Below are 27322 nucleotides of genomic sequence, written 5' to 3' on the forward strand. Positions count from 1 at the left end.
TAATAATATAGCTAACATTCTGGTTTACCGTTTGGATGAAGATTAACTCCACATTTGCAAAAAAAATGGACATGCACGACTGGGGAAATCTATATTTTTAACTGTTTTCAAACAGAGATCACACAGCATTTTGCAATTTTAGTGGATTACCTCTTTGATAACCAAACAGAACTGATTCAAAACAAAAACAGAATTACCTGGAAAAACTCAGCAGGTCTGGCAGCATCGGCGGAGAAGAAAAGAGTTGACGTTTTGAGTCCTCATTAACCTTCAACAGAACTTGTTCGAATAATTTGTCGTAAAATGCAACTCAAAATGAAATTTATTCATTTTTAATAAATGCTCACAATCAATTTGGAACTATAGATTATTTATCATTCAAATTCTTGTCTTTGTTTTGGATTTCCAGTTTTTTGTTTTTAAACAGAATTGATTCCCTGAAACTCATGTATATAACCCAAAGGCTGCAAGATCAATTTTAACTTCACACATACATTCAATTATATGGTTGGTACTGCAATTTTTTAGTGTGCTTATAAGCAAGTTGGTTACAGGGTGTTCTAGACAAAAGCTAAGGGAAGATTGCTTGCATGGTCATTTAGCTGAAGAATAATTTTAAGAGGCAGAAATGTCTAAAGCGAGAGGAAAAATAAAAAGACTATTTAAAAACTATAAAAATAATCAAGCTGTTCTGATGCAAGGTTAAATGCATCAGATTTTGGGACATGGTGTCAGAAATACAACACTTTGTAAACACAGCCGAAGCCTCAGCATGTTGACTGCTTGAGTAATACTGCAGAAAATCTACCTGCTATAACCTGAACTTTAGAAACCCTTTTGGAGAAAATGCAGAACAGAGGATAACAAATAAATGCTTCCTCCATTTTCTTTGCTCTCTCCCCTTTTGGTTTATCTGATGTCATTAATGCCTAATATCAGCTTCTGTGGGCAGTGAAGACTCATCTAAGTTAGCGCATTGCTGTCCTCATTTTACTGTAACTTGAGCAAGTGAAAATAAAATATTTTATACAAGGAAGAAGCAATCTGGTTCATTAGATTATGAGCTTTTTGCTTATGTGATAATATTCTCATTTGTGTAAGATAGTCAAGGGCTAAAACTGCTCTCCATAGGCCTTGCAAATGCAGACCAGTGTTCTGGCTTTGAATGCTGAGTGTTGACATTCAGCGGGATAATTAAGTCTGGTAGATCCGAGTGGACTTCCCTCATTGTATGAGTTGTGGGAGCCCATAAATCATTTGCTTTACAGCGCTAACTATGCTAATGGCTGGCATTAAAATGGTTACTTAAAAACGTAAATAGTATTGATGCTGTGGCCTGTCAGACTTAGTAAGCCTACAAATCCTTCCACTACTTCATGTGATTAGCCAAGGAAAGAGTGTGAAGCTACAAAAACAAATCACTATTATTTGTGACTGCACCATTAGTTCAAGTGTCTGTAGAGGCCCTGTTAAAATTCTGCCTCTGTTCAATACAGTGCTGAACAAAACAGCTTGATCTCTGATCTATGTTGAGTAAAGTTATCTTAATTAGAGCAGTATGGGTGGTATCAATGGCCTCAAGGCCTTGCATTAGTAAGGGCAAATAAAAATTCAGCCAGTGTTACAGCTTTCAATGGGCTACCAGTGATCTCTTAAAAAGGGTACTCATGCCGGTGCTCAGCCAGCAAAGGATCAGGCTAGGCTGTGAAGCTTCCTATGTTTTGAGCCAAATGAAGCATGGCCATTTGACCAAATGGTGGAAGTTGACCCACCCACAGAACTGTTGTCAGCAGCTTCAAGACAGGAGGGAAGAAAGGTTAGGGAAAATACAAAATCTGATTCAAAGGCTTAAAGATGGCAATACTTTTGTCTTTTTGACTGCATTATCTTCAGTTCTGTAATCCAAGCTAACTTCACCACATAAATTCTTAAAACAAATAATAATCTTTCCAAATATTTGATGCACAATTAGTTACTATATCGGGTCAAGTTAAGTTAAACAATAAAAATAATATCAGTAAAGATGAGGCTTGGAAGCAATGCAGCATATCTTATGGAACAGCAAGAACACCATGGGCAGAATTTTATGGCTGACACGCGGGTGGCAGAGCCTGCGCGTCAGCACTTAAAATGTCGCACACTGACATCGGGCGAATGTCCCGACATCCAGCGCGTGGCATCATGATATTTAGGTGGGCGGGCATGTGTCGCACTTCATAGTGCCCGCCCATGAAGTGCGATGCATGCACGCCATTAATTAAAGACCTTGTTAAGGCCCTTAATTCGGCAATTGACGCCAATTTTGAGCAGCCTGTGCGATCTTCACCTCAGTGCATGGGCCCAACTGGCAGGCGGGTAACTGATTTTTTAACAAACCTCATTCACTGACGGGATATGTGGGCTGAGGGTTTGTTAATGTTTTATCTTAAGTATTTATTGCAGAAAGTGTTTTAAACTTGCCTGTGTGATTGTTAGCAGTTCAGATCGATTTCCAATAGCTTTCTCTGTACTTTGAAGCTTTAGCTCACCAGTCTGCAGACAGGAATCTTTATCGAGCCTGCAGCTTTCTGGAGGCCTCCATTTAGCCTGGGGATGGATTCTGACATCTCCACTGGAGGCAGCTCCTCTGAGGAGGAAGGTAGGGGTAGAATAAGGAGGAGGTCAGGAGTGGACAAGTAGCCTCCAGAGGAGCCACCTTTGGGAGGCCAGGCACAGGCACAAGGCCAAGAGGTTGTCCAAGGTGGAAGGGGCTGCAGAAGATGCCACTATCCTGCTGCCAGGGTATACAGGCGGCGAAGCAGCTACCTCAATATGACTGAGATGCAGTGCAGAAGGAGGCTCCTACTGTCAAGGGGGACAATGAACTATATCTGTCAGATGATTGGCCCTGAGATCTCCCATAACTGTGTGGGTGGACACCTCATGCCAGTGGCTCTGAAGGTCACAGTTGCCCTCCACTTCAATGCATCTGGTTCCTTCCAGGGCTCGGGGGGGTAATCTTTGTGGTGTCTCCCAACCAGCTGTCCACACTTGAGTCAAGCAGGTTACAGAGGCTCTGTTCAGAGCAGCATTGACCTTCATCCACTTCCACTGTGACCAGGCAAGTCAGGCACAACAAGCCAGAGGCTTCGCGGCCATTGCTGGCTTCCCCCGCGTCCAGGGTGCTATAGGCTGCACACATGTGGCCAAAAAGGCGCCAGCAGGTGAGCCCAGTGCCTTTGTCAACAGGAAGGGCTTCTACTCCATGAATGTGCAGATACTGTGTGATCCCAGGATGCTGATTTTACAAGTCTGTGCAAGGTAACCAGGCAGCTCCCATGATGCCTACATCCTCAGATACTCCCAGGCGCCAGCACTCTTCAGTGCTCCGGCTCGGCTGGATGGTTGGCTGGTGGGTGACAAGGGCTACCCCTCAGAAGGTGGCTCATGATGCCACTCCTCCATCCAAGAACAGAAGCTGAGGAGTGCTACAATAGGAGCCACGCCTCCACAAGGGCTGTGGTGGAGAGAGTCATCGGTATTCTGAAGCTGCGCTTCCGTTGCCTGGACCACTCAGGGGGCGCACTCCAGCACCCCCCAGATCGCGTCTCTGTGATAGTGGTAGCAGGCTGCGCTCTGCACAATCTTGTGCTGGAAAGGGTGGATGCAGTTGACGATGAAGACCTTGACGCTGTGGATGAGGCTGCACATGATGAATCCAGCAGTGGTTTAGAGGATGAGGAAGCATAGGGCAATGATGAGGGGCAGCAAGCCAACCCACTACTACACCAAGGAGGCAGGGACATCCGGGACACTTTAATCCAACAAACCTTCAGCTAGCTCCACACACATGGATTCGCAGGACCAGCATTGCCTGGCGCTTCCACACGTGGTGCTACATCTTCCACCTCATCAGCTGCAACTAAGGCCTTAGTACAGAAACATCAATGTCCACTCAAACACTCATGAGATTTCTGTGAAACATACAAATGCAGCACAAAGGAAACACCCTCAGCCATGGTCAGAAAAGTGAACTTTATTGCCACCAAAATAAAGCACAAATGTTGCTCTGACGTACATAATGATATATTGCCTAATCTAGGGCAAACACAAAATCACCAGTGACATACCCATGGGATGTCTAATGTGCCTTATGCTTATGTTTGCAGCAGCTAGGTCTAGGTGCTGCCCCATCGCTTGGAGGAGCTTGTGAGACAGCCTGCTGACTCTGCTGTCCTGTTGGCCTTGGTGGCTGTCCTCTGGCCTGTGGAGCCTGTGCTAGTCCCGCCTGGGAGGGAGTGGCCAGTTCCAGAATTGGTATCTCCCCAGTTGTCGCAGCCTCAACGGATGCAACAGTCACTGGCCAGAGGGGCGGGGGAGCTCCTGCCCTCATCTGGAGCGCCCTGAGAGGAGCTCGCAGCAACGATAGGCAGCTGCTGTGCCATGAGGTCACATTGGACCTCCCTGCTCACCGCAAATGGATGGGCACCACATTGGGAATGACCACCTGTGGCCATTAGCGCTGTGAGGGTTTGCAAGTCAGAGTGTAACCCAATCAGTAATTCTCAATCTGCTGGACGCCCCTCTCCATGAGAGTCACCAATCTCTCAATGGAGGAAGCCTGAAGCTCTGTCCTGAGGTTCATGCCATCGCTGACACTCTGCCTGGATTCCTCCACCACAGAGACCAAGTGAAGCACACCCTCATGCAACCCTGCCAGATACTCCCGCGCATTTTGCCGCTTGTCCTGCAGCTGCTGCATGGCTGACATCTCCAGAGGCACATCATCACTGCCGGACTCAGCATGCACCTGGTCCCCTGCAGATCTCCGGCTGCTGGCGCCATCTGCACTCTCTGTCTGTGTCATCTCCTCCAGCGATTGTGAAGTGCCCTCTCCACTGTGCCCCGGGACACTAGCTGACGTCATAATCCCCACCGAAGTGTTTGTCGCTGCGCTAGTGCCTGGCTCGCTGAAGGATGTGATGCAAGTTGCAAGCATTGGCCCTCAGGTGTGGAGGTGGGGCTCTAGACTTGTTGCTGGCAGCCATGTGGTGGTGATGCTGAAATTAATAACAAGGACAGTGCATCAGTTAGCGTTCAGTCAGTAACACCATTCATCCCTTTACCCCCCAGGCTCATAAGTCGCTCACCCTTCAAGAACCTAAGGAGACGAACGTTGGTGGGGTGGTAAATAGTAAACAGGAGGCCCAAACATTACACATGCATACAGACAGGCTGGTCAGATGGCCTAAGGAATGCCCCATGGAATGTTATGTGGATAAGTGTGCGGTTAAGCACATGAGCAAGACAGGCAAGGTACGGGAATACATGAGTAATGGTAGGACCATGGGAAGTCACGACGATTACAGGGACCTTGCTGGGCAGACCCATTAAGGTAGCAGAACAGGAACATAAGGCGTTAAACAAGGTCGAAGCAAGACCTGCCTCTATTAGCCAAGGAATGGAATGTAGGAAAAGGGAGGTCATGTTGCAAGTGCAGGAAACGCTGTCGAGGCCACATCTACACTTCTGCATTCAGTTGTGACCTGCGCTTCATGGGAGGAATGCCATTGGAGCGGGGGGAGTGCAGAGGTTCCTGACCTGGATGCATGCTGGCCTGGAGAGTTGCAGTGATGAGGAAACATTGCATACACTTGTGACATTTGCCATGCAGCACATTAACAGGTCACATTATTGACCTTCGCACCGTTATGAGGGACATAGGATGGGTGGACAGAAGGCAACATTTCCCTTTGGGGCAGGGGTGACTAACGTGATGGTATTTATTTAAGTTGAGTGCCATGAGGTTGACAGGTGAGGTACTGAGGACCTTTTGGACAGAGTAATGTGGGACGCACTGGCTGAAAGATGGTGGAGGTACAAACTTTCCTAAGATGACATAAGTCTTTGGATGTGCAGCAACGATGCCATAGCATGTAAGGCCACGGGGATAGTGGTCACAAATGGGATAAGGCGACTTTGGAAGGTGCTAGAGACACGCATCCTCAAGGGGCCGAGGGACCTTTGTGTATGACCCACATGTCTGACTGTATCAGTCTGTGAATGAGCAGTGTTGCTGCATTAACAATTGCAGCAATCAGTGCTTTGGATGGTGGGGAGACAGAGTGGATGGGACTGTGGTCCTCAAATACCTGGCCGCTGCACCCCAGCCCCACCAAACCTCTGCACTCTCCCCGCTCCAATGCTATCCCTCTCATGAAGTGCAGGTCACAACTGAATGGAGAAGTGTAGTTGTGGCCTCGACAGCGTTTTCTGCACTTGCAACATGACCTCCCTTTTCCTACATTCCATTCCTTGGCCGCCTGCCTCCTCCCCAGCTCCACGACCTGCTCCTCATAAGTGGTGAGGTGCTGCAGCACAGTGTGCCCACCATCAGTCCGCAGATGCTCCCAGCTATTGTTCTCTGTTTTTGCCTGCAGAACAGAGAAGAGTATTTATTGGGGCTGATCTCTCATGTACTCTGCACGCGCACGCCGCACCCCAACCACAGTGGCCCATCTGAGGCCTGAAATTAATAACAAGCACAGTGCATCAATTAGCGTTCAGTCAGTAACATCATTCATCCCTTTACCCCCCAGCCTCATAAGTTGCCCTTCGATGTCTATTTTCAGACTAGGAACCATGGACTAATATTGTTGAGCCAGAAGCTTAAACCTGGAACTAAAGTTGCTGAAGTCAGCCAAAAGGTCACAGACTCTGAGACCAGTTCATGCTACTTTAGAAGAGTATGTTGGTCCTATCCCTTTCTTTATAGTGCCAATATTTTTCCCCTCTTGCTCTTGACGCTGGATTTCTTGAAGTCCATCAACAGCTTGATGAAAATCAAACAACAAGTGTGCTCTATCTGAAATGATTAGCCTCTTCTCCCACTACTTCTCCTGTCCACACTACTGGTAATCAGTCACCAGAAGAGAGTAAGGCTGCTCCCAACCCCCTCCCTCAATGGCCACCTTGGACACATTCGGCATCCATCACTTTGAATAACACAAGGGTCTTAGCGCCCGTGGCAAGGAGGTGCAACTAGGTGCGGTGCCGAGGCTAGCAGATGGCTCTTGGCCACGACACCCTACTGCTCCCCTTCCATCATCTCATCACCATCAATAAGACATGTGTTGGAGTTCTGAGTATATGTCTAGCTGCCTCGCCTGCAGGTTGCCCCCAGACTACTCAAATGCGACAAACACCAACATATGCTGCGGGGAGAACCCATCTTCTCCTCAACCACTAAGGCTGATGTAAGCATGGTCACTGTTTGCCCACTCAGCGTGCACCAAATGCCCAAAGCAGTAACGGCACCAAGACATGGGGGTGGGGGGGGCCTCAAAGGCTAAGGCTACCTGCTGGGTAAAATGGCCAAGGCCGACATGGTACTCACCCTTCCAGAGCGCAATAAATCATCAAAGCGCTTACGGCACTGTGTTCCTGCGCACCGCACAGCGTCTTGAGAGCTAACAGTCTCCGCTGCCTCCTGCCAGGCCTGCCTGGTCACATGGGGGGCCCTCCTCCTCCCATCCTCCAGAAACAACACCTCCCGATGGTTTGACACCTCTTCCAGGAGGACAGCAAGGCAGGCACTGGAGAACCGAGGGGCACAGTGGCCCCCCCGCTGGCCTACCCTGAAGCCTGTCCCCCTCCTCCTCCTTTGCCCTCACTTCATGGTGCCCGGTGACTGGCCATGGTCAACAGCCTAAAGGAGGCTGCCTGGCTGTTCTTTATACAGACTGCCGGTTCCCCATTGGAACAGGCGGTCTGAACACGCCTGCCGCCGATTTACTTTTCCTGTTGAACACGGGAGTTGCAAACATGCTGGGCGGGCCTTAATTGGTCCACATGCGCAAAATGACGGCATGGCCCGTTTTGGCAGCGGGAATCGGCTCCCCGCCCGACAAACGCAAAATTCAGCCCCATATGTACGGGTCACAAAAAGTTAGTATGCAGGTACAGCACGTAATCAAGGATGCTAATGGAAAGCTATCCTTTATTACGAGAGGAATTGAACATAAAAGGATGTTATGCTTCAGTTGTACAGGGCAGTGGTGAGACCTCATCTCGAATACTGTGCTGTTTTGGTCTCCTTATTTAAGGCAGGATGCAAATATGTTGAAGGCAGCTCAGAGGAGGTTTACTAGATTGATACCTGGAATGATTGGGTTGTCTTATGAGGATAGGTTGGACAGGCTGGGTTTGTTTCCCACTGGAGATTAGCAGAGTGAGGGGTGACTTGATTGAAGTATACAAGGTCCTGAATGGGCTTGACAAGGTGGACGTGGAAAGGCTGTTTCCTCAGAGGTTGCCCCTATAGGACAGAGATAAGGAAAACATTTTTCTCTCAGAGGGTTGTGCTACTTCGGAACTCTCTGCCTCAGAAGGCGGGGGAGACGGGGTCACTGAATATTTTTAAGGCAGAGGTAGATAGATTCTTGTTAGGCAAGGGGATCAAAGGCTTTCGGGGGTAGATGGGAATTCGGAATTCGAAACATAAAAAGATCAGTCATGATCTTATTGAATGGCGGAGCAGGCTCGAGGGGCTGAATCGCTTACTTCTGCTCCTATTTTGTATGTTTGTATGTAACACAAAGTGATCTCAAGAGATGTGAAACATGTGAAAGAAAGAGAGGGACACAGAAATACTACAAGCTTCAAAACATGCGCTTTTATAAAAGTCCCCAGTATCTAATAACACAAGAGTAATGAATACATGCTTAAAAGCTTACGGGGCTATGATATTGATGCTGAATAAGATAAAGAAAACTCTAACTTGTTGGGGCATGTGAACAGACAAACAGGAACCAGGTAGGCAATGTGATCATACTGGGAAAAATGAAAACAAAGACAAATGAAAAAATAGTTGATGATTTAAGCAACTGGACAACACTACTAATCAAACTGGCAGTATTCACTTTGGTTATAAGAATTATGATCCTCGGCCAGACCACCGAGTTTTTGGTTAAGATCCAGTTAGGGACCAATAATGTTTTGTTTAAAGTAGGCAAAGTTTGAGATTCAAGACACTTGCTCAGTGAATAAAGCCACAAGATTTTGCGGGTTTTGAACAAACAAAAATAAACTTTACTTTCCAAGGTCAGAAAGATAAAACAATTTTACAATCTCTATCTTTTACTCAGACATTCGGGGTTAATATGAGGCACATGTGAATTAACAAGCAAACTCTTGTCAAACACACCATAACTGCACCATAAATGGCAGGTGTGACCAAGACAGATTCCATGGATTTCTCAACAACCCACTCAGGCGTCAGTAAACACTGAGTCAACCAATCTCATTGAAACTCTGTCCCTCTCATGAAGAATTCCAGTCTTCACCTTTGAAGATCTCGCCTTGGAATTCTTAAGACATGAAACTTGTAAATGTTGATGTTCAAAGGGGTTTGGATGTACCCATATAAGGGACACAAAGTTAGCACGCAGGTACAGCTAAAATATAGGAAGACAAATGACATATTGGCCTTTATTGCAAGGGACAGTCCAAAGGATAATGGAGTCTTGATACCATTGTACAGGGCTTTTGCAAGACCATACCTGGAGTACTGTGTACAGTTTTGGTCTCCATATTTAAGGAAGATATGCTTGCATTGGAGGCAGTGCAGTGAAGGTTTACTGCACTGGTCCCTGGAACAACAGGGTTGTCTTATGATGACCGGCTGAGTAATTTGGGTCTATATTCTCTGTAATTTAGCAGAATGAGAGGGGGTCACATTGAAACATACAAGATTCTGAACGGGCTTAATAGGGTAGACACCATGAGGTTGTTTTCCTCAGCTGGGGAATCAGAACATAGGGCACAGGAATTGGGTAAGGGACTTATCATTTAGGACTTAGACGATGAGAAATTTCTTCACTTAGTGGGTTGAGAATCTTTGGAATTCTCTACTTGCCAGGGTTGTGGATGTTCCATTGTTCAATGTATTTAGGCTGTGATAGATTTTTGGTCTCTCAAGAGTCAAGAGATATGGGGAGCCAGTGGGAAAATGAAGTAAAGGCTGTTGATCAGCCATGATCATATTGAATGGTGGTGTAGTCTTGAGGGCCGACATGTTCTAGCCCTGCTCCTACCTCTTATGTTCTTATGTAGAAAAATACATTATGGGCCACATGTCCTCTAACTTCAAGGCGATCCTCACAGTTTTGAACCACTTTCATTACAAGATGCCACAAAATAAGTTTCTACTCTTGTTATCTTACAACACAAAATCAAACCTATGGACTTGTCTGTTGCTTAAAATTGGGATTGAATTTAATTGAAAATCAACATTATGATATCCCTGATGTTGCAGTAATGTCCTACATATACATTGCTAATTAAACACAGGTCTCTATAAGATATGAAGCAGCAGGGCACAAACAATGGAACTAGAACTTCCCTGACAACCCAGACTGGGACTGCCAGCTGTACAGGTCCACTGTATTTACTGTTACATAAACAAAAGGTGCAGGCATTTTGCAAAATTTCTCCAAAAGCACCATTGTGTAGATGGTAACAATATATTTCAGTTACAATACTACTGATGCTTTAGTATTTACTACAGACAGACAGATAGTTTATCAACTATTTGAACAGCTGAAGGGTAGTCTCCAAGCCACGACCATAAAGACTATGGGAGGAGTTCAACAAAGATGACAATTCTAGTAAACAGAGGGAGGAAGTGGAGAAATCAGCATCATTTTTTTTCTCTCCAGCCCATTAGACTCCTCGGTAAACATGAAGAACATTTAGATAAAAACAAAAAAAACTGCGGATGCTGGAAATCCAAAACAAAAACAAAAACAGAATTACCTGGAAAAACTCAGCAGGTCTGGCAGCATCAGCGGAGAAGAAAAGAGTTGACGTTTCGAGTTCTGTCGAAGGGTCATGAGGACTCGAAACGTCAACTCTTTTCTTCTCCGCCGATGCTGCCAGACCTGCTGAGTTTTTCCATGAAGAACATTTACCTTGCTTTAGTCTATTCTCATCTCAAAATTGGAATTTTTCCAATCCATTACGTTGCTCTTTGTCTTACTTATGTCTTCCTCAATCATTATTTTGAAACTTACTGTATTGTGATCGTTACTGCCCAGATGTCCCCCTATGCCTACTTCCCTCATCAGTTCTGCTTAATTTTCTATTTCTGGATCTAGAAATGATTGCCCTTAAGTTGGGTTTCTTTTTCATTCCCTTTTCCCATTACCTATAACTTCTTGCCAATTATTTGGAATTGTTAAAATCTCTGATTATTCTATATATTTTAATAATTTCATAGGTTTGCTTATATATTTCTTCCTCTACGTTTTTTCACTATTTGATAGTCTGCAGGATACCTTTTTTATTGTGATCAATCCTTTTTATCCTTTATACCTTAAGGGCAGTCATGCAAATCCCGCTCAGGAAAAGTATTTTTTTATTTCACTTATGAGGAATGAGATAACTCACTCAAGAAAGTAATTTGCGAGCCTTCAAATCTTTCTTAGCCAGTAATCTTACTAATTATGACATTGTAATTATCTAGAATATGCAATTTCCTATTAGTATTAATTTGGAAAGATTTGTTAAATTGTATCACAGTATTGTTCTTATCTATACATTCATAGTCAGAGAATCAATGGCAATGTCTTCCCTTCCTGTTTTCACACCCTCATGTCTGGCTATCCAAGGAACTAACCTTGCCCCCGCCCCCCACCCCCTTCTATTTCTCACCTACATTCTGCCCCTCTGAGACATCTGAAAAGGCAGCATCAGTTTCCTCATGTGCACTGATGACACCCAACCTCACCATCCCACCATTGTCTCAAATTGTCAGACTGCCTGTCTGACATCTAATTCTAGATCAACAGAAATTTTATCCGACTAACTATTGGGAGGACTGAAGCCATCCTATTTGATCCCTAGCTACAGACTTCAACCTGACAACTGTCTGAAGCTGAACCAGACCAAGTGTAACCTCAGTGACCTCGAGATGAGCTACCAACCACATATCTATGCTATCACTAAGACTGCCTATTTCCACCTCTGTTCCATCACCTGTCTACACTCCTTCCTCAACCTGCTATTGAAATCCTCATCCATGCCTGTTTCCATTAGACTTCTCTATTCTAACAAACCCCTGGCCAGCCTGATGCATTCTATCCTTTGTAAACTTGAGGCCATCCAAAACTCTTCTACTTGTGTCCTAACTTGCACAAAGTCCATTTCACACATCACCCCTTTGCTTGACAACCTACACTGACTCCCTGTTGAACAGTGCCCTGATTTTAAAATTTTCATCCTTGTTTTCAAACCCCTCTGTGGACTTGACCTCACAATCTCTGTAATCTCCAGCCCTACAATCTTCTGAGACATAAATCGTCCAGTAACTCTGGCCTCTTGACCATCCCAGATTTTAATTGCTCCTCCCTTGGTGGTTGTGCCTTCAGCTGCCAAAGCCCTAAAGCTCTAGAATTTGCTCCTTAACCCTCTCTACCTCTCTTTTCTCCTATAATATATCCCTCAGAGCTTACCTCTGTAACAAAGCTTTTGGTCATTTGTTCTAACATCTCCTTCTATGACACGGTGTCAAATTTTGTTTGATACCGCTACGGTGAAATGCCTTAGGGCATTTTACTATGTTAAGCACGCTATTTACATACAAGTCATTTTTGTTACTACATTCATCATGTATGAAGTGACTGCCCACCAACTGCAGAACAGATTTATAATTTTAAAATCATGACTAACAGCATTGCTTGAGTCACATACACAAGTATTGTAACTGATGGGTTTAACTTTTTTTTAAAAAAGGGAAAATGAAAAAGCATATGTGCAGAACAATATTGATTTATAACTTTTAATGAGACATTGTTACTTCAGATAAAGTGATACATATCAAACGGATACTTTGCTAAATTTTACTGTTATACTAATGGTTTTATATACAGCTAAATATCATTAATGCCACTTTAACTTGAATACTAAAAGGCTTGCATAATGGGGAAAATAATCTTAAACCCTTCACACCTCATTCTGGTTTTGATGAAAATAATTGTAGCGATATTAGATTCCTAATAATCATAATCAAATCAGTTATGGGACAAAAATCAGAAATAATTTGACTTTATTCAAGTCAATTTTTTTTTACAGATGTCCCATTTAATTAAATTAGGAAGACTAGAAAGTGCCTGATACTACTGTAATTGCACAAACATAGACAATTTTAAAAATACAAATAAGATAATAAAAAGTTTATGATTTAGGTTCCACTTCGGTGGTATCGCAAACAATTAGCCCTGTCATTAGAAACAATACCTAAGTTATTTCTAGCAACAACCTGGTAAGTTTCCTTCACTTCAAAACTATTTACATATTTGACACTTCATCCTAAAGGTTCTAAGAGAGTCAAACCAGCCAAAAACTGTGTTGAGAGACAGAAGATTGGCCAGTACGATATTCAACTTCTCAAAGTTCGTAAGACTGGTACTATCAGAAAACTCTGAAGGCTGGTCATGAAAGTAATGATTGTGTACAAGTTCATGCTCTGGGAAAATAAAATTTAAAGCATTGAAAGAAAAACCTTAGTTTTGGCATAACAAAACAGATTTAGTCTTACACACTTAGCATATTAAGACAAATGTGGCACCATGGGTGCCCTTAACCACATAAAAGTAAACTATCTAGAGGGAATCCCAGTTTATTCTATTCAAAGACTTTCTTTAAAAAAAAGGGACACTATGCCATCAGATTTTTAAAGCTTGCTGTATTTGCAGAATTATTAAGCAGGGAAGAGGGTGAAGAATTTTTTTTTAAATAAAAGACAGAAAACACGAAGCACTCACAGGTCCAACAGCATTTGAAAAAATCAAAAGGGTAAATGATTGGGGTGAACATTTTTCATGAGAACTGAATTAGGGAGACAGGAGAGTTCCACTACAGAAATTATTTGGGACAATACATTATGCTATTTAATTTATTTATTCTCCTACTTTCAGTCCATTGAATAGCTACTTTTTTCACTGCTTTCCAAAGCACCTTCTCAAAGTGACTGCACAACTTTCATTAATTCCAAAAATCTTAAATCTTCTCAAGCATTCAAGTTATGCTTTATTTTAACATTTAAATCATTATTTGAAGAATCACAAATTGCAATGTTTTATATCCCAGGCATCCATACAATAGAATGTGACCATACTGGTCCAACATGGCAGGAGGCTATGTACAATCTAGAATTTAATTTACATGTGGTTCATTGAATTTTTCTCTCCAAATTAAAGTGGAATTTTATAGCAATTTTCCTGGAAAGGGTTATGTGTCAGTTTTAGAGTTTATATAACACATTGTATGGGAATGCCAAAGTAAAGAGACCACACTGTGGGAATAGATTTATTATTTATATGGGCCATTTTTTCTTTTAGAAGACCCTGGATACCTAAACATTTTAAAAGCCATTTGAGCAAGTACCAAGTGTATCATAGTTTCCATATCCAGGATAATTTAGTTTAAAACAAACAGCACTACATCTGAAAAACTACACAATAAAGCTTTCAAGTGCCCTCAAGTTAATGCTATACTACAAACAATGTTGTATTTTAAATATATATTCTGCCACTGCCACTGGGTCAAAATCCCGAAACCTCCTCCCTAACAACACGGAGGGTGTACTTACACTAGCTGGGCTGCAACAGTTCAAGGGGGCTCACTACCACCTTCTCGAGGATAATTAGGGATGAGCAACAAATACTGGCCTTGCTAGTGGTGCTCACATCTGAACAATAAATAAAAATGACCATAATACAACAGGTTACAGCATATTGAAGCCTATGACTATAAAAATGAATGTGTGCAATGAAACCTATAACAAAGTTATTAAACCTAATAAGGAGTGTCCAAAAATCAATTAAGAAGTGTTTTTTTCAGAACGAGAAAGCACACACAAACCTACTTGCCAGCGCTGAATAAAAGATGAAGTGTTAATGAAAACTTACCTTAAAAATAATAAGACTATTTGTGTTGAGGGCAACTCTTGCATTGTTTTTGTTGTACAAAGTGTAAATAGAGCATCCCTGCACCATTTAACAGTAATTCTAAGCATTGTAGGCCACAAAGCATGCACAACAAATCAAACTAAAGACATATTTTGAAGCTTACCTGATGACCTAGCTACACATTGGATACATTTGCCAAGTCATTTCAGCCCTGGCAGATCCCATTTTGGAGGGGGTGGGAGGAAATCAGCTAGGATTCCTATCCCGATAGTTTAGAGAGATCTCATGGAAGAGAGGGTAACATCAATCTCAGCCCTATCAGATACTGAACTGAAGCTGTAGGAAGATACACTCCACTTTGCTGCTGCGTCGAGCTTTATCTTTGCTAAACTTTGCAATCATAAAATAGTACAGTGCTGATTGAGCCTGCAATGGTTCTTTCAAAGAATCACATCAGTGTAAAATACAACCGCTTTGTATTGACCTTATTGTTGTGTTGTCTGCTTTAGCATGATGGCTACCTCTGCAGAGTGAATGCAGAGCTAATTTTCAGGAAGTCACGTTCAAGAAACTACTTGAGTGCAATGTTACTGGACTTATTCCCTACACAGGGAAATTCGAGGCAAGCAATAATGCTGGCCTTGCCAGTAACAGAGAATTAATTAAGAAAAGATGCTCTTAATATTTTTAGAGGATTGACTAGAAAGGTACATGATCTTCCCTGTCATAGGACTGCAGAGGTCCTCTGCAGCATCAACCTCAATATTCTCTGACATAAAAATGCTGAGTTTATTATATCCCTGATCTCAGGATGAGAAGATACAGCTATTCAGCAAGCAACAGATAAGATGGACTTTTCTCCATTATACCTTATTATGCATTTTAGTCAGTCCCCCTCTCCAAAGTCAGTAAATGTGCACATCAGTGTGAATATAATTATACACCACAAAGCTCAATTGACAATCAAAGGCAGAGAATAGGTTAAGGGGTACTATCTATTCAAAAATTTTCTCTGATCAGGATGTTATGACACGGCAGATGATGTGTGCCAGGCAGATCAAATCTATGAGGGAAACTTGATCACATGGTCACAACGATTTTGCAATTTGTATTTTATTTCAAGATGTATGCCCTGAATTCAGTAGTATTAAGAAGTCCACCAAGGCTCTAGAGATTTTTTTTTACAAAACTAAATTAAACATTTATGAACAAAAGACAAGATTTCAAGCACATACATAGGTCTACAAATTACTACTATAATAACTCCTAAAACCCCTAATTAATTTGGCTTCCAGTTACATCCCTGTTACGGCAATGATAAAAAGTAGATTTAAACAGATACAGGCAAGTCATACACAATACCTTAGACAGTAGAATTCAAAGTGGCTTTTCCCAGCTTCTGCAGTTTCTGTAGGCAGCAGCTTAATGCACAAACACTAGAGGCTTTTCACACTTTTGGTAGATCTTTTAATGCTGTGCTCTCTGACACATAGCCTCTTCTACTTTATTTCTTTCTCCCTTTTAATGCAAATTCCATTGATCTCATATGTCTTTGGAACTTTACCTTCCTCATAATATAAATTTTTTCATGGTGCTAATACTATCAGTAACCTTTGGGAAAAATAAACACACTGATTGGCCTAGCTTCACTGGCTAGATGCAATATCCTACCATCCCTTTGAAATTCAAACTACCCTGATTTGTCTAAAAATGCAAATTCTCCTCACCTCACATTCTAAAACTTCAGCCATGTTTATGTATTTAACATTTCAAATCTAGCTCTTTTGATGAATCAAAGCCTCTAGACCAGCTGTCTCCAATTCAATTAAATCCCCCACACACAGACACAGAGAAACAATCCAAACCCCACTATTAAGCTACTTGTACAAAAAAATCACAATAATATAAGAATTATTATACTTTCATGACAAGGGTAACCTGTGGGATAACGGCTATCCTGATCAGATCATTTGATGCTGTATATCGTGCAAACTCATGAACGGGCCTAAGGATATTATTTTCGGCCCTGAAAAGTGTCTGGCCTACCTCAGATTACCATTGAAGTGCAAGGTATCTCAAAAATTTAAGCAACAGTTGAAGCTAGCTGTTTCATGCTGCTACTATGCAGTAGCAACACGAGTGGTATTCACCACTAACAGGATGCTGTGTCTAGTCAAAAAGACGTTCTGCCTATCAAACAAACGATCAATGTGGTAAATAAATTTCTGTGTCAGAGAGATGCAAGATATTAGCCCATAGGTCCCAAAAACTGGTAGATCATGTCAAACCGCATGTCCTTTATGCTGTTGGCAATGGCAAGGTACAGACTGTACCAAACCAGCCCGTGCTTGCAAAACTCAAAACATGGTGTACAACATTAGATGTGATTCTGTGATTGGACAACATTTGCTAAATAATCTTCAGTGTGCTAAAAATTATGCTGACAACCAATTTAAACGTTGTCAGTTGGGCTTACAGTGTGGCAGATTTGGGTGTATTGAAGCTACATAAATTAACACACAGGGCCCTGTTCTTTGCAGGCAGAAAGAACATGTATACAATTGCACCTGTTTCTGCTAAAGTAAACAAGTGATAGCCATTTGCTGGTTCATTCTTCAGGGCAATGCTTTGACCAATCAGTCAAGCTGCCTGGTTTAAATTTCAAACAATGCTTGGTACTTAACTGTCAGTCACATTAACTGATGCATTCTCCGTGGCAAAGCCTCTACCAGAATCCACTTGCCAACCAATCAGTGCTCCCTTCTGATAGGGTATAAAGTTGTTGCTTCCCCTGACATTGGTATTCTTGCAATTGTCCTGATGAGGGCAAGACAAAAAGCTTCAACAAAATGTCTTTTTTCAGCAAAACAATTAATCTTAAAAATAATTTTAAAAATTCCAAAGCCAGTCACTACCTCTGGGGTAAACATGCCAACTCTGGCTGGACCTAGAAATTTGGTCTGTAAAATTATTATATTTACTTAATGGTTCAATATCTGTGCTTTAGGCAGGTTGCCACTGACTGCCAATGAGAGCTATAATCTTAAGTAACTGATGGCACTGAAATTGAAACACAAGGATGGCAGTGCATATTTTGCTATACAGGTAACCTGAGAATCTAATACTTATCTTGTCAGTTTATCATCCCTAGACTCAGCTTCAGAGCTGGAGAGTACATCCGTCTTGTCACCTAACTCCTCTACAGCCTGTCCTGTTGCTGCTAACTCATGGCAATTAAACAAGGCATGCTGCTTCAGGCACCATGAATGTGCTCTTTGCTGGTTTCACTCCACTGCTGTATCTTCACAGCAAGTGCTGCAAGATGCCTTACGAGCAAATTTAAGGGTGGCATGGAGGGACCAGCGATGAAAGATATGAAAAGTTAAACTCCATTTTAGTAATTAAATATCACAACAGTGCTCAAAACCCTCAGGAGGCAAACCAACACAGATGATCAGCCTTTAGATGTACAGTGCATTTTAAATATCCACTGCACAACACTTTCTTCTGACTGAAATTTTCCAAGAACCAGACAATCAAAACCCAATACTTCATTACCACCAAGTAGATCTTTTTCAGAATTCTTTCCAAACCGGAAGTTTACACACCACCGTATCATACAACCTTCAAGAAATGCCACTGGTGAATGTACAAAAGGTTAAAACGATGGGTCACTGTGCTGTTAAATGGAAAGCGCTATGAAATAAAATCCCTCTTATGGAATTTGTTGGTTTAATAGTATACTCACAGTATGCAGAGAAAAACAAATGAAGCATGTAATTAAACGTACTGTGCTCTTGAGCTTTTGTAAACTTAAATTTAAATAAAACTGCCTTGTAGGTCCATCTGTCTATCCTTTACAATAACAGAACAGGAAGTGACATGTTATGAAAAAGAAAGGCTGATTTTATAGCACTTTAATATTCATTGAGCCACGAAAGTCTGAAATTCATGGGAATTATAGAAAGTGCATTTCAGCACAACTTCTGTAGTTTAGGTTCTCAGCAGCAAGGAGATATTAAGTGATGGGAAGCTGAACAGGTGGTCATCTCGAGATATGTGAAAAGCAGAGCCTTAATGCAAACATATTCTACTCTCTTAAACACCAAACCTAGAATTATTCAGATTGGGTTTTTGCATTCACATTTCAATACCAACATGATAATAGAGATGAAACCAAAACATTTTAAAATTAAAAATTCCTTCTTTAATTATCCATCTGTAAAGCACTGATGAAATACTGTTCATGGAGTCTTAACAGTTACATCATTAGGATGCTGGACTTGAAATTGGGAAACCCAAACTTGAATTTCTTACGCTTGTATGAAAGATTTCCCAAGGAGACAAGTATACTGATCTTGGGGAGGTCATTCAATAATGAAAGCTAGTTCTTAATATTGTTCTGCATAGTTCCAGGTAAAGTTGATTTTGGAGATGTATGGATAAAGAATGAAGTAGTATTGGTGAGCTGGATCATCCTCACCATCCTGAGACCAGCAGTGTGAAAGGAAGACAATAAGGCAGACAGAGCCTTCTAAAGAATCTTGGCCCGGTCTAAATTTTTCAGCTCCTTAATAAAGTTTTATCTTAAGATAAATACAGTTCACCTCAGCCCCCCTCCTAAAATAGTTTTGAATTATTTCTTCCATTTATTCGCACCTTCCATTCTTGAAAGCAGCAACACATGCCAAAACAACCCAAAGAACATTTTCTAAAAAGTGATTATTCCCAGTTTATTGATTATCAGGAGCATCGTGGCCTAACCCAAGGTTCTTCCAGGAGGGATCAATGGATAACAATGAGAAGGGAGTGGGAACTTCAGCCAATATTTTTCCTTTCCTGACCTGGGACCTTGAGGTAAATTATACTTGACCACTGCTGTCCTAGCCAGAATACGTTAAAATCCCCATATAGTTTTTTGAATCCATAATGACACATGCTTATGTCTAGTTCACATTGTTTTGTAGAAACCTAGATATGCAGCAGATGGCTCAAAGCTGCATAAGGTAACTTATTCTACCAAAGTGGATGTTGCCAATTACAACTGATCAATTAACAGTGCAGGTTCACGAAGACTCCCAAATATTTTGCTATAATTGCAGTTTCCTCCATTAGCCAGACAATAAGCAGATGTCCACTTTTTGATGCTTGACAGTTATCAACACTCATCAATTTTTATCAGAAATCAAATAACAAAGCATCAGCAGTTTACTGATACTCCATTACTCAGATGCCAGCTCTGTCATCACTGAAATTTTTAAGCAACCAATTGGTTGTTAGGAAGCAAAACATTAAGAAGTCTCATCTTCACGTACACAACTTTGTAAACCATTAAAATTAATAAACCAACAAGAACATCTTTATGAAAATTTATAGGTCTTTAGGTGTAGAAGGAAGCAATTACAAATTAACTAATTTATTAAAATTGGCAGTGCTTCTTGCATCGATGCTACATTCATATATTCAATATTCAAAAACATCCCTATATAAATCTCTAGACACACTGCAATCAAAGAAAATCATATTTATTAGGAGAAAATCAGTGCTACATTGCAAATAAAACAGGTTCTGATAATTAGCTTTAGATTGAAAGTTCTACTTTGCATCCACTGTTGCAATTTATCAGCGAACGCATACAGAGCAAATCTGTAGTTAATTTAATCAAACATGTAAGTTGGTTGATTATGAAGAAGAAAAGATAAAACAGCAGCTTAGAATCTGGTTCACGCACCCCGTCAGTTTATTGACAGTTATTAGGACCTCTAAGACCCTAATGTGGCAGGCAGGAAGTACGTGCATATTTCTGGCCATCTGTCATTTTGAATAAGGACAAAAAAAAATGCAATCTTTTACCCATGCCTAGAACAGGCTTTTGGCATGCAAATAAGGGATCCAAGACATGTTTGAGGTCTCCTCTTCGAGACTGCACTTGGAGAAACAAAGCCTAGGATCACCTGCTAGGGGGTAAGAAGTTAAGTAACTTAACTGAATGAGCAGTGATCCCAGATCCTCAATCCCCAGCATGTTTCCTGGTCCAGGGATTCCCAGACTCCAATGCCTGATCCCACCTTCCCTACAACCTCTAATCCCTAGCCTAGCGATTCCTGACCTAATTTAATCCCAGTAAGAACTGCTGTGGCACATCTGATATTCCATTACTCTCCAATGATGGGTAATGATGCCACATTAGCTCTAATATAATTGGTCCCAAGACCCAATATTAGGGGAGCTGTGAGCCTCAGCATCAGGTGTGAGGAACTCTGTGGGCCCAGATTTCTGGGATTGCTTGGGCTCAGAGTCTTCAGACACAACCAACTGTGGCCGTGGAGCAAGCAACATATTGTCCATGATCCACAAGATGTTAACTGTGGCTCAGTGGTAGTGCTCTCCCTCGAAATCAGAAGGTTGTTGGTTCAAGCCCTACTCCAGAGGCCTGAGCACAGAATCTACGCTGACACTCCTGTGCAGTGCAGGGGGAGTGCTTCGATATTGGAGCACTGTTGACCTTCAGACGAAATGTTAAAGCAACACTCTTTCTGTCCTCTTAGGTGGATGTAAAAGATCCCAGGGCACTATTTGAAGAGCAAAGGAGTTAGAGCCATGGAAAAGTTACGGCGCAGAAAGAGACCATTCAGCCAATCCTGTCTGCGCCAGGCAAAAAAATGAAAAAGAATAAACTAGCTGCTCATTTTAATCTCACTTTCCAGCACCTGGTCTGTAGCCTTGCAGGTTACAGCATTTCAGGTACAGACGCAGATATCTTTTAAATGAGTTGAGCGTTTCAGCCTCAACCACCAATTCAGGCAGTGAATTCCAGATGCCCACCATCCTTCTTGGTGAAAAGGTTTTTCCTCATGTTTCTCTAATCCTTCTACTAATCACCTTAAATCTATGCTCCCTGCTAACAGACACCTCAGTTAGGGGAAAACAGGTCTTTCCTGTGTGTACCCTACCTAGGCCCTTCATAATTTTGTAGACAATCCTGGCCTATCCAATCTTTCTTCATAGCTGCAATTTTCAAGCCCTGGCAAAAGTCTTGTAAATCTCCACTGTATAGGAAAGACATGCTACTCCAGAGAGAGTAATGCAGTGATCAGAACTGTACACAAAGTTCTCGTTGTGGCCTAACTAACATTTATACAGTTCTATTATTACATCCCTGCTTTTGTATTCAATACTTCATCCATCTTTACCACCTTATCCACCTATCCTGCCAAATTCAGGGACCTGTGGACATGCACTCCAAGGTCTCTCACTTCCTCAACCCTTCTCAATAGCGTCCCATTAATTGTGTATTCCCTTGCTGTGTTTGTGCTCCCCAAATGCATTACCTCTCACTTTTCTGGATTGAATTCCATTTGCGACTTTTCTGCCCACTCAAGCATATCATTGGTATCATTCTGGAAACAACAGTTATCCTCATCACTGTCAACTACACAGCCAATGTTTGTGTTATCTGCAAATTTCCCAATCCTGCCTCCCACATTCAAGACCATTCACAAAAACATCCATTGACCATTACCCTTTGTTTCCTGTCGCTGAGCCAATTTTGGATCCAACTCGCCACATTTCCCTGTATCCCATGTGCTTTTACTTTTCTGATCAGTCTGCCATGTGGGACCTTGTCAAGTGTCTTGTTAAAATCCGTGTAGACAACATCCACTGCACTATCCTCATCAATCCTCCTTTTAACTTGCTCAAAAAGTTTGATTAAGTTAGTAAGACACGAACCATGCTGACTGTCCCAGATCAATCTGTGCCTAAGTGACAGTTTATCCTGTTGCTCAGAATTGATTCCAAAAATCTGTCCACCACTGATGGCAGACTGACCAGCCTACAATTTTTTTACCCTATCTCTTGCATCCTTTTGAAATAATGGTACAACCTTCACGGTCCTCCAATCCTCTGGTACCTTGCTTGTACCTAGTGAGGGTTGGAAAATGATCGTCAGAGCATCCGCTATTTCCTCCCTGATTTCTTTTAACAGCCTGGGATACAATCTATCTGGCCCTGGTGATTTATCCACTTTCAAGGGTGTTAGTCCCTCCAGTCCATTCTCTCTCTCATTATGTTTATTATATCTAATATTTCACACTCCTTCTCTTTAACTGGAATGTCTGCATCATCCCTCTCCTTACTGAAGGCAGAGACAAAGTACTCATTGAGAACCCTGCCCACATCTTCAGCATCAATGCACAAGATATCATGTGCATCGCTACCCTTTCCTTAAGTTATTCTCTTGCTCTTAATTCTGGTAAAACATCTTTGGGTTTTCTTTGATTTTACCTGCCAATATTTTTTGTATCCTCTCTTTGCTTTCCTAATGTCCTTTTCTACTTCTACTTTCTAGCCTCTTCTAGGCTTTCTACAGTGTTAAGCTTTTTGTGAGTGTCATAAAGCTTTCTTTTTCTGCTTTATCTTATGCTGTGCGCTTCTGGATAACCAGGAGGTTCGAGATTTGGCAGTGCCACCCTTTTTCTTTGTGGGGACATGTCTACACTATGCCCGTAGAATCTCGCTTTTGAATGCCTCCTACTGATTGGACACCGTTTCCCCTTCTAGTAGCTGCATCCAGTCCACTTTCGCCAGCTTTGTAAAATTTGTTTTTCCCCAATTTAGAACTTTTACTCTTGTCCTTTTCCATAATAACGCTAAATCTGACTATATTATGATCACTATCGCCAAAATGGTCCCCCACTGCTACTTCATCCCCTTGCCCAGCTTAATTTCTAAGACTAAATCTAGAATTGAGCTCCTGCTCATTGGGCTTCTCACGCGCTGGCTAAAAAAGTTCTCTTGAATGTAGTTTAAGAATTGTGTGCCCTTCACACTGTTCGTATTTCAATTGATATTAGGTTAGTTGAAGTCCCCAACTATTACCGCCCTGCTGTTCTTGCACACAGAAATTTGCTTACATATTTGCTTTTCTAACTCCCTTCAACTATTTGGGGGATCTATAATACGCTCCTAGCAGTGTGGTTGCCCCATTTTTATTTCTGACCTCAAACCATATGGTCTCATTTGATGCTTTATTTAGTATATCATCCCTCCTCACAGCTATAAATAATTCTTTAACCAATAATGCTACAGCCCCACCTTTTTTATCCTCCTCTCTATCTTGCCTGAAAACTCTATATCCAGGGATGTTGAGCTGCCATTTTTGTCCCTCTTTAAGCCAAGTTTCCATAATAATGATGATATCATGCAGCTTTATTTGCTGTGCTCCTTGAATTTACATATATACTTATTAACACTGCCAAACTCCTGTGCTATACACTTTTTGACCCTTTTGCTTCTGTCTTTCAGAGACACTCTCTAATTCTTCATCTCCCGCTCCCTTCTCTGAATTTGCTTTCAGGCTCCCATTCCCCTGCCAATCTAGTTTAAGCCCTCCCCCCACAAGTTCTATCCAATATTCTAGCCAATGTTTATCCCTCAACCTTGCTGTGTGCAAATTGGCTGCCATGCTTCTTACATCACTTGTCTTGTAGAAAAACTGCAGCTTGAACAAGGAAGGAGAGATTAGGAGATTGCTAACTTTTGCATTTTTTTCCCCAAAAAGTGATCAATTGAGAAGTAAGTCATGGAAAAACAGGGAGTAAACCATGAAGACTACACTTTTCTTCTAACATTACTGTAGTGATAGTTTTAGTAAATTGTCTTCTTGGAGAAATGCGCATTGGAGCACACCATGGAATCAGCCAGTCACCGAACGAATCCTAATTGTGGAGGGCGATAACATTCCTGAATGTGTAGTGTGGTAGATCGAGTGTCAGGTATGGATGGTTGGAGCCATGCTTATGGGTACATTTGAGATTTTATATTTACATTATATTAAATGTTATTTTCAGGGGTGTATAGCAGATGAAGATTGCTATCCACATCTTGGAAATTTTCCCTTGCTGAGAATTGATGACAGGAATTTAATTTTGGTGCAATGTAACAGAAAGTTGAAGTGGGGGAAAGAAAGATTTTGTGTGGTATTATCAGGGAATCATGAAAATAGAAAAGATATAAAATAGCCAACTAAAAGAGAATGAGTCCAGGATGTGAGTGTTGGTAGGCTACTAAATCGAGAAACATTATAGGAGAGCTTCATCGTGTCCTCACTAGATGTTTGCACAAACAGTTTCCAGCATGGATCATTGGATAGTAATCAAGAGACAGGGCTTTGGCTGAGAATTCTGAGGTCAGTGAACAACCCGAAGTGTCAGCAGGCTGAGATCAGCTAACTCAGCAATGAAACCTGGCATCTGACTGTTTCTCTTGCTTAAGCTGCACATTTTTAAAAAATGAGCCACAAGAGATGTTAATATTGATTTTTTTTTAAAAACAACAGCATTTTTTTTGGTAACCTGTATTGACATCATTGAAAAATTATTTGAAAACACCGATTTAATCAGATACTATTATAGGCTCCCTCTTGTCCTCACCTTCCATCCTACCAGTCTCCCTATTCAATAGATTATCCTGGAAGAACTGCCGACATTTCTGCCACCTCCAGTGTGATGCTATCATCAAAGAAATCTTCCCTTCACCGTGCAGCATTTTGATGGAACTGTCTCCTTCACAACACAATTCTCCGCTCCTCAATCACCCTCAACAACCCCTCCCCTCCCCTCAGCATCATCCCATGCAAATGCAGGATGTAGCATTTGCCCTTTTACCTCCTCCCTTCTCACTGACAAATACCCCAAACAATCCTTCCAGGTAAAAGAGCGATTTACTTGGGAGTTCTTTCAATTTAGTGTACTGCATTTGCTGCTCACAATGCAGTCTGCTCAACATTGGGAGGAAGCGGGAGGTTCCACATTACCACTCGCTTTGGCCTTGCAGCATTAAACTCTCTCTCAGTTAATCTCTCCTGCTTTTCACCCTATCATAGACCTTTTCGCTTTCACCCCCATAGTCAAACCTTTTCACTTGTTTAAAAACCTATCACGTCTCTTCACTTTTTCTAGTTCTAATGAAAGATCATTGACCTGAAACGTTAACCCTGTTTCTCTTCCCACAGATGCTGCATGACCTGCCAAATATTTCCACCATTTTCTATTTTCCTTCAATGTGAAATTCAGGTAAAGAAAATTTACCTTTATTATTATATATTATACTGTTTTCTTAAATTTTTTGATTCATTCATGGGATGTGGGCTCCAGTGGCTAGGCCAGCAATTAATGCCCATCTCTAATTGCCTTTGAGAAGGTGGTAGTGAGCTGTCTTCTTGAACCACTGCAGTCCATGTGGTGTAGGTACACCCACAATGCTGTTCGGGAGACGGGGTTCCAGAATTTTGACCCAGTGACAGTGAAGAAATGGCGATATATTTCCAAGGTGAGTGGCTTGGAGGGCGAACTTCCAATGATGGTGTTCCCATGTGTCTGCTGCCCTTATCCTTCTAGGTGGTAGCTGTTGTAGGTTTGGAAGGTGCTGCCTAAAGAGCCTTGGTGAGTTTCCGCAGTGTATGTTGTAGATGGTATACACTGTAGTTTGGTAGTGGAGGGAGTGAATGTTTGTAGATGGGGTGCCAATCAGGCAGGCTCCTTTGTCCTGGATGGTGTCAAGCTTCGTGTTGTGGAAGCTGCACTCAACCAGGCCAGTGAAGAGAATTCCACCACACTCCTGACTTGTGCCTTGTAGATGGTGGACAGGCTATGGGGAGTCAGGAGGTGAGTTACTCGCCGCAGAATTCCCAGCCTTTGACCTGCTCTTGTAGCCACAATATTTATATGGCTCGTCCAGTTCAGTTTCTGATCAATGGTAACCCCAGTGGGAAATTCAGCAATGGTAATGCCACTGAATGTCAACGGGCAATGGTTAGATTCTCTCTTGTTGGAGATGGTCATTGCCTGGCACTTGTGTGGCGTAAATGTTACTTGCCACTTGTCAGCCCAGGACTAGGTATCATCCAGGTCTTGACAGATTTGCACATGGACTGCTTCAGTAACTTAGTTGTCACGAATAATGTTGAACATTGTGCAACCATCAGCAAACATCCCCACTTCTGACCTTATGATGGAAGGGGGGTCATTGATGAAGCAACTGAAGATGGTTGGGCCTAGGACATTATCCTGAGGAACTCCTGCAGTGATGTCCTGGAATTGAGATGATTGACCTCCAACAACCACAACCATCTTCCTTTGTGCTAGGTATGACTCCAACCACTTCCCCTGATTTCCATTAAGTCCAGTTTTGCTAGGGTTGCTTGATGCCACACTCATTCAAATGCGGCCTTGATGTCAAGGGCAAGTCACTCTTACCTTACCTCTGGAGTTCAGCTCTTTTGTCCATGTTTGAACCAAGTCTGTAATGAGGTCTGGAGATGAGTGACCCTGGCGGAATGCAAACTGAGCATTAGTGAGCAGGCAATTGCTAAG

At 42.1% G+C, this 27322-nt stretch overlaps 1 protein-coding gene across 1 annotated transcript in view; it reads right to left on the minus strand.

Annotated features, from left to right (window-relative positions):
* eif4e3 (eukaryotic translation initiation factor 4E family member 3) overlaps positions 1-27322 on the minus strand; it is a 78709-nt gene that overhangs the window by 9606 nt on the left and 41781 nt on the right. The window lies entirely within an intron of this gene.

This window comes from Carcharodon carcharias, chromosome 7, assembly GCF_017639515.1.
Source record: "Carcharodon carcharias isolate sCarCar2 chromosome 7, sCarCar2.pri, whole genome shotgun sequence".
Taxonomy (NCBI): domain Eukaryota; kingdom Metazoa; phylum Chordata; class Chondrichthyes; order Lamniformes; family Lamnidae; genus Carcharodon; species Carcharodon carcharias.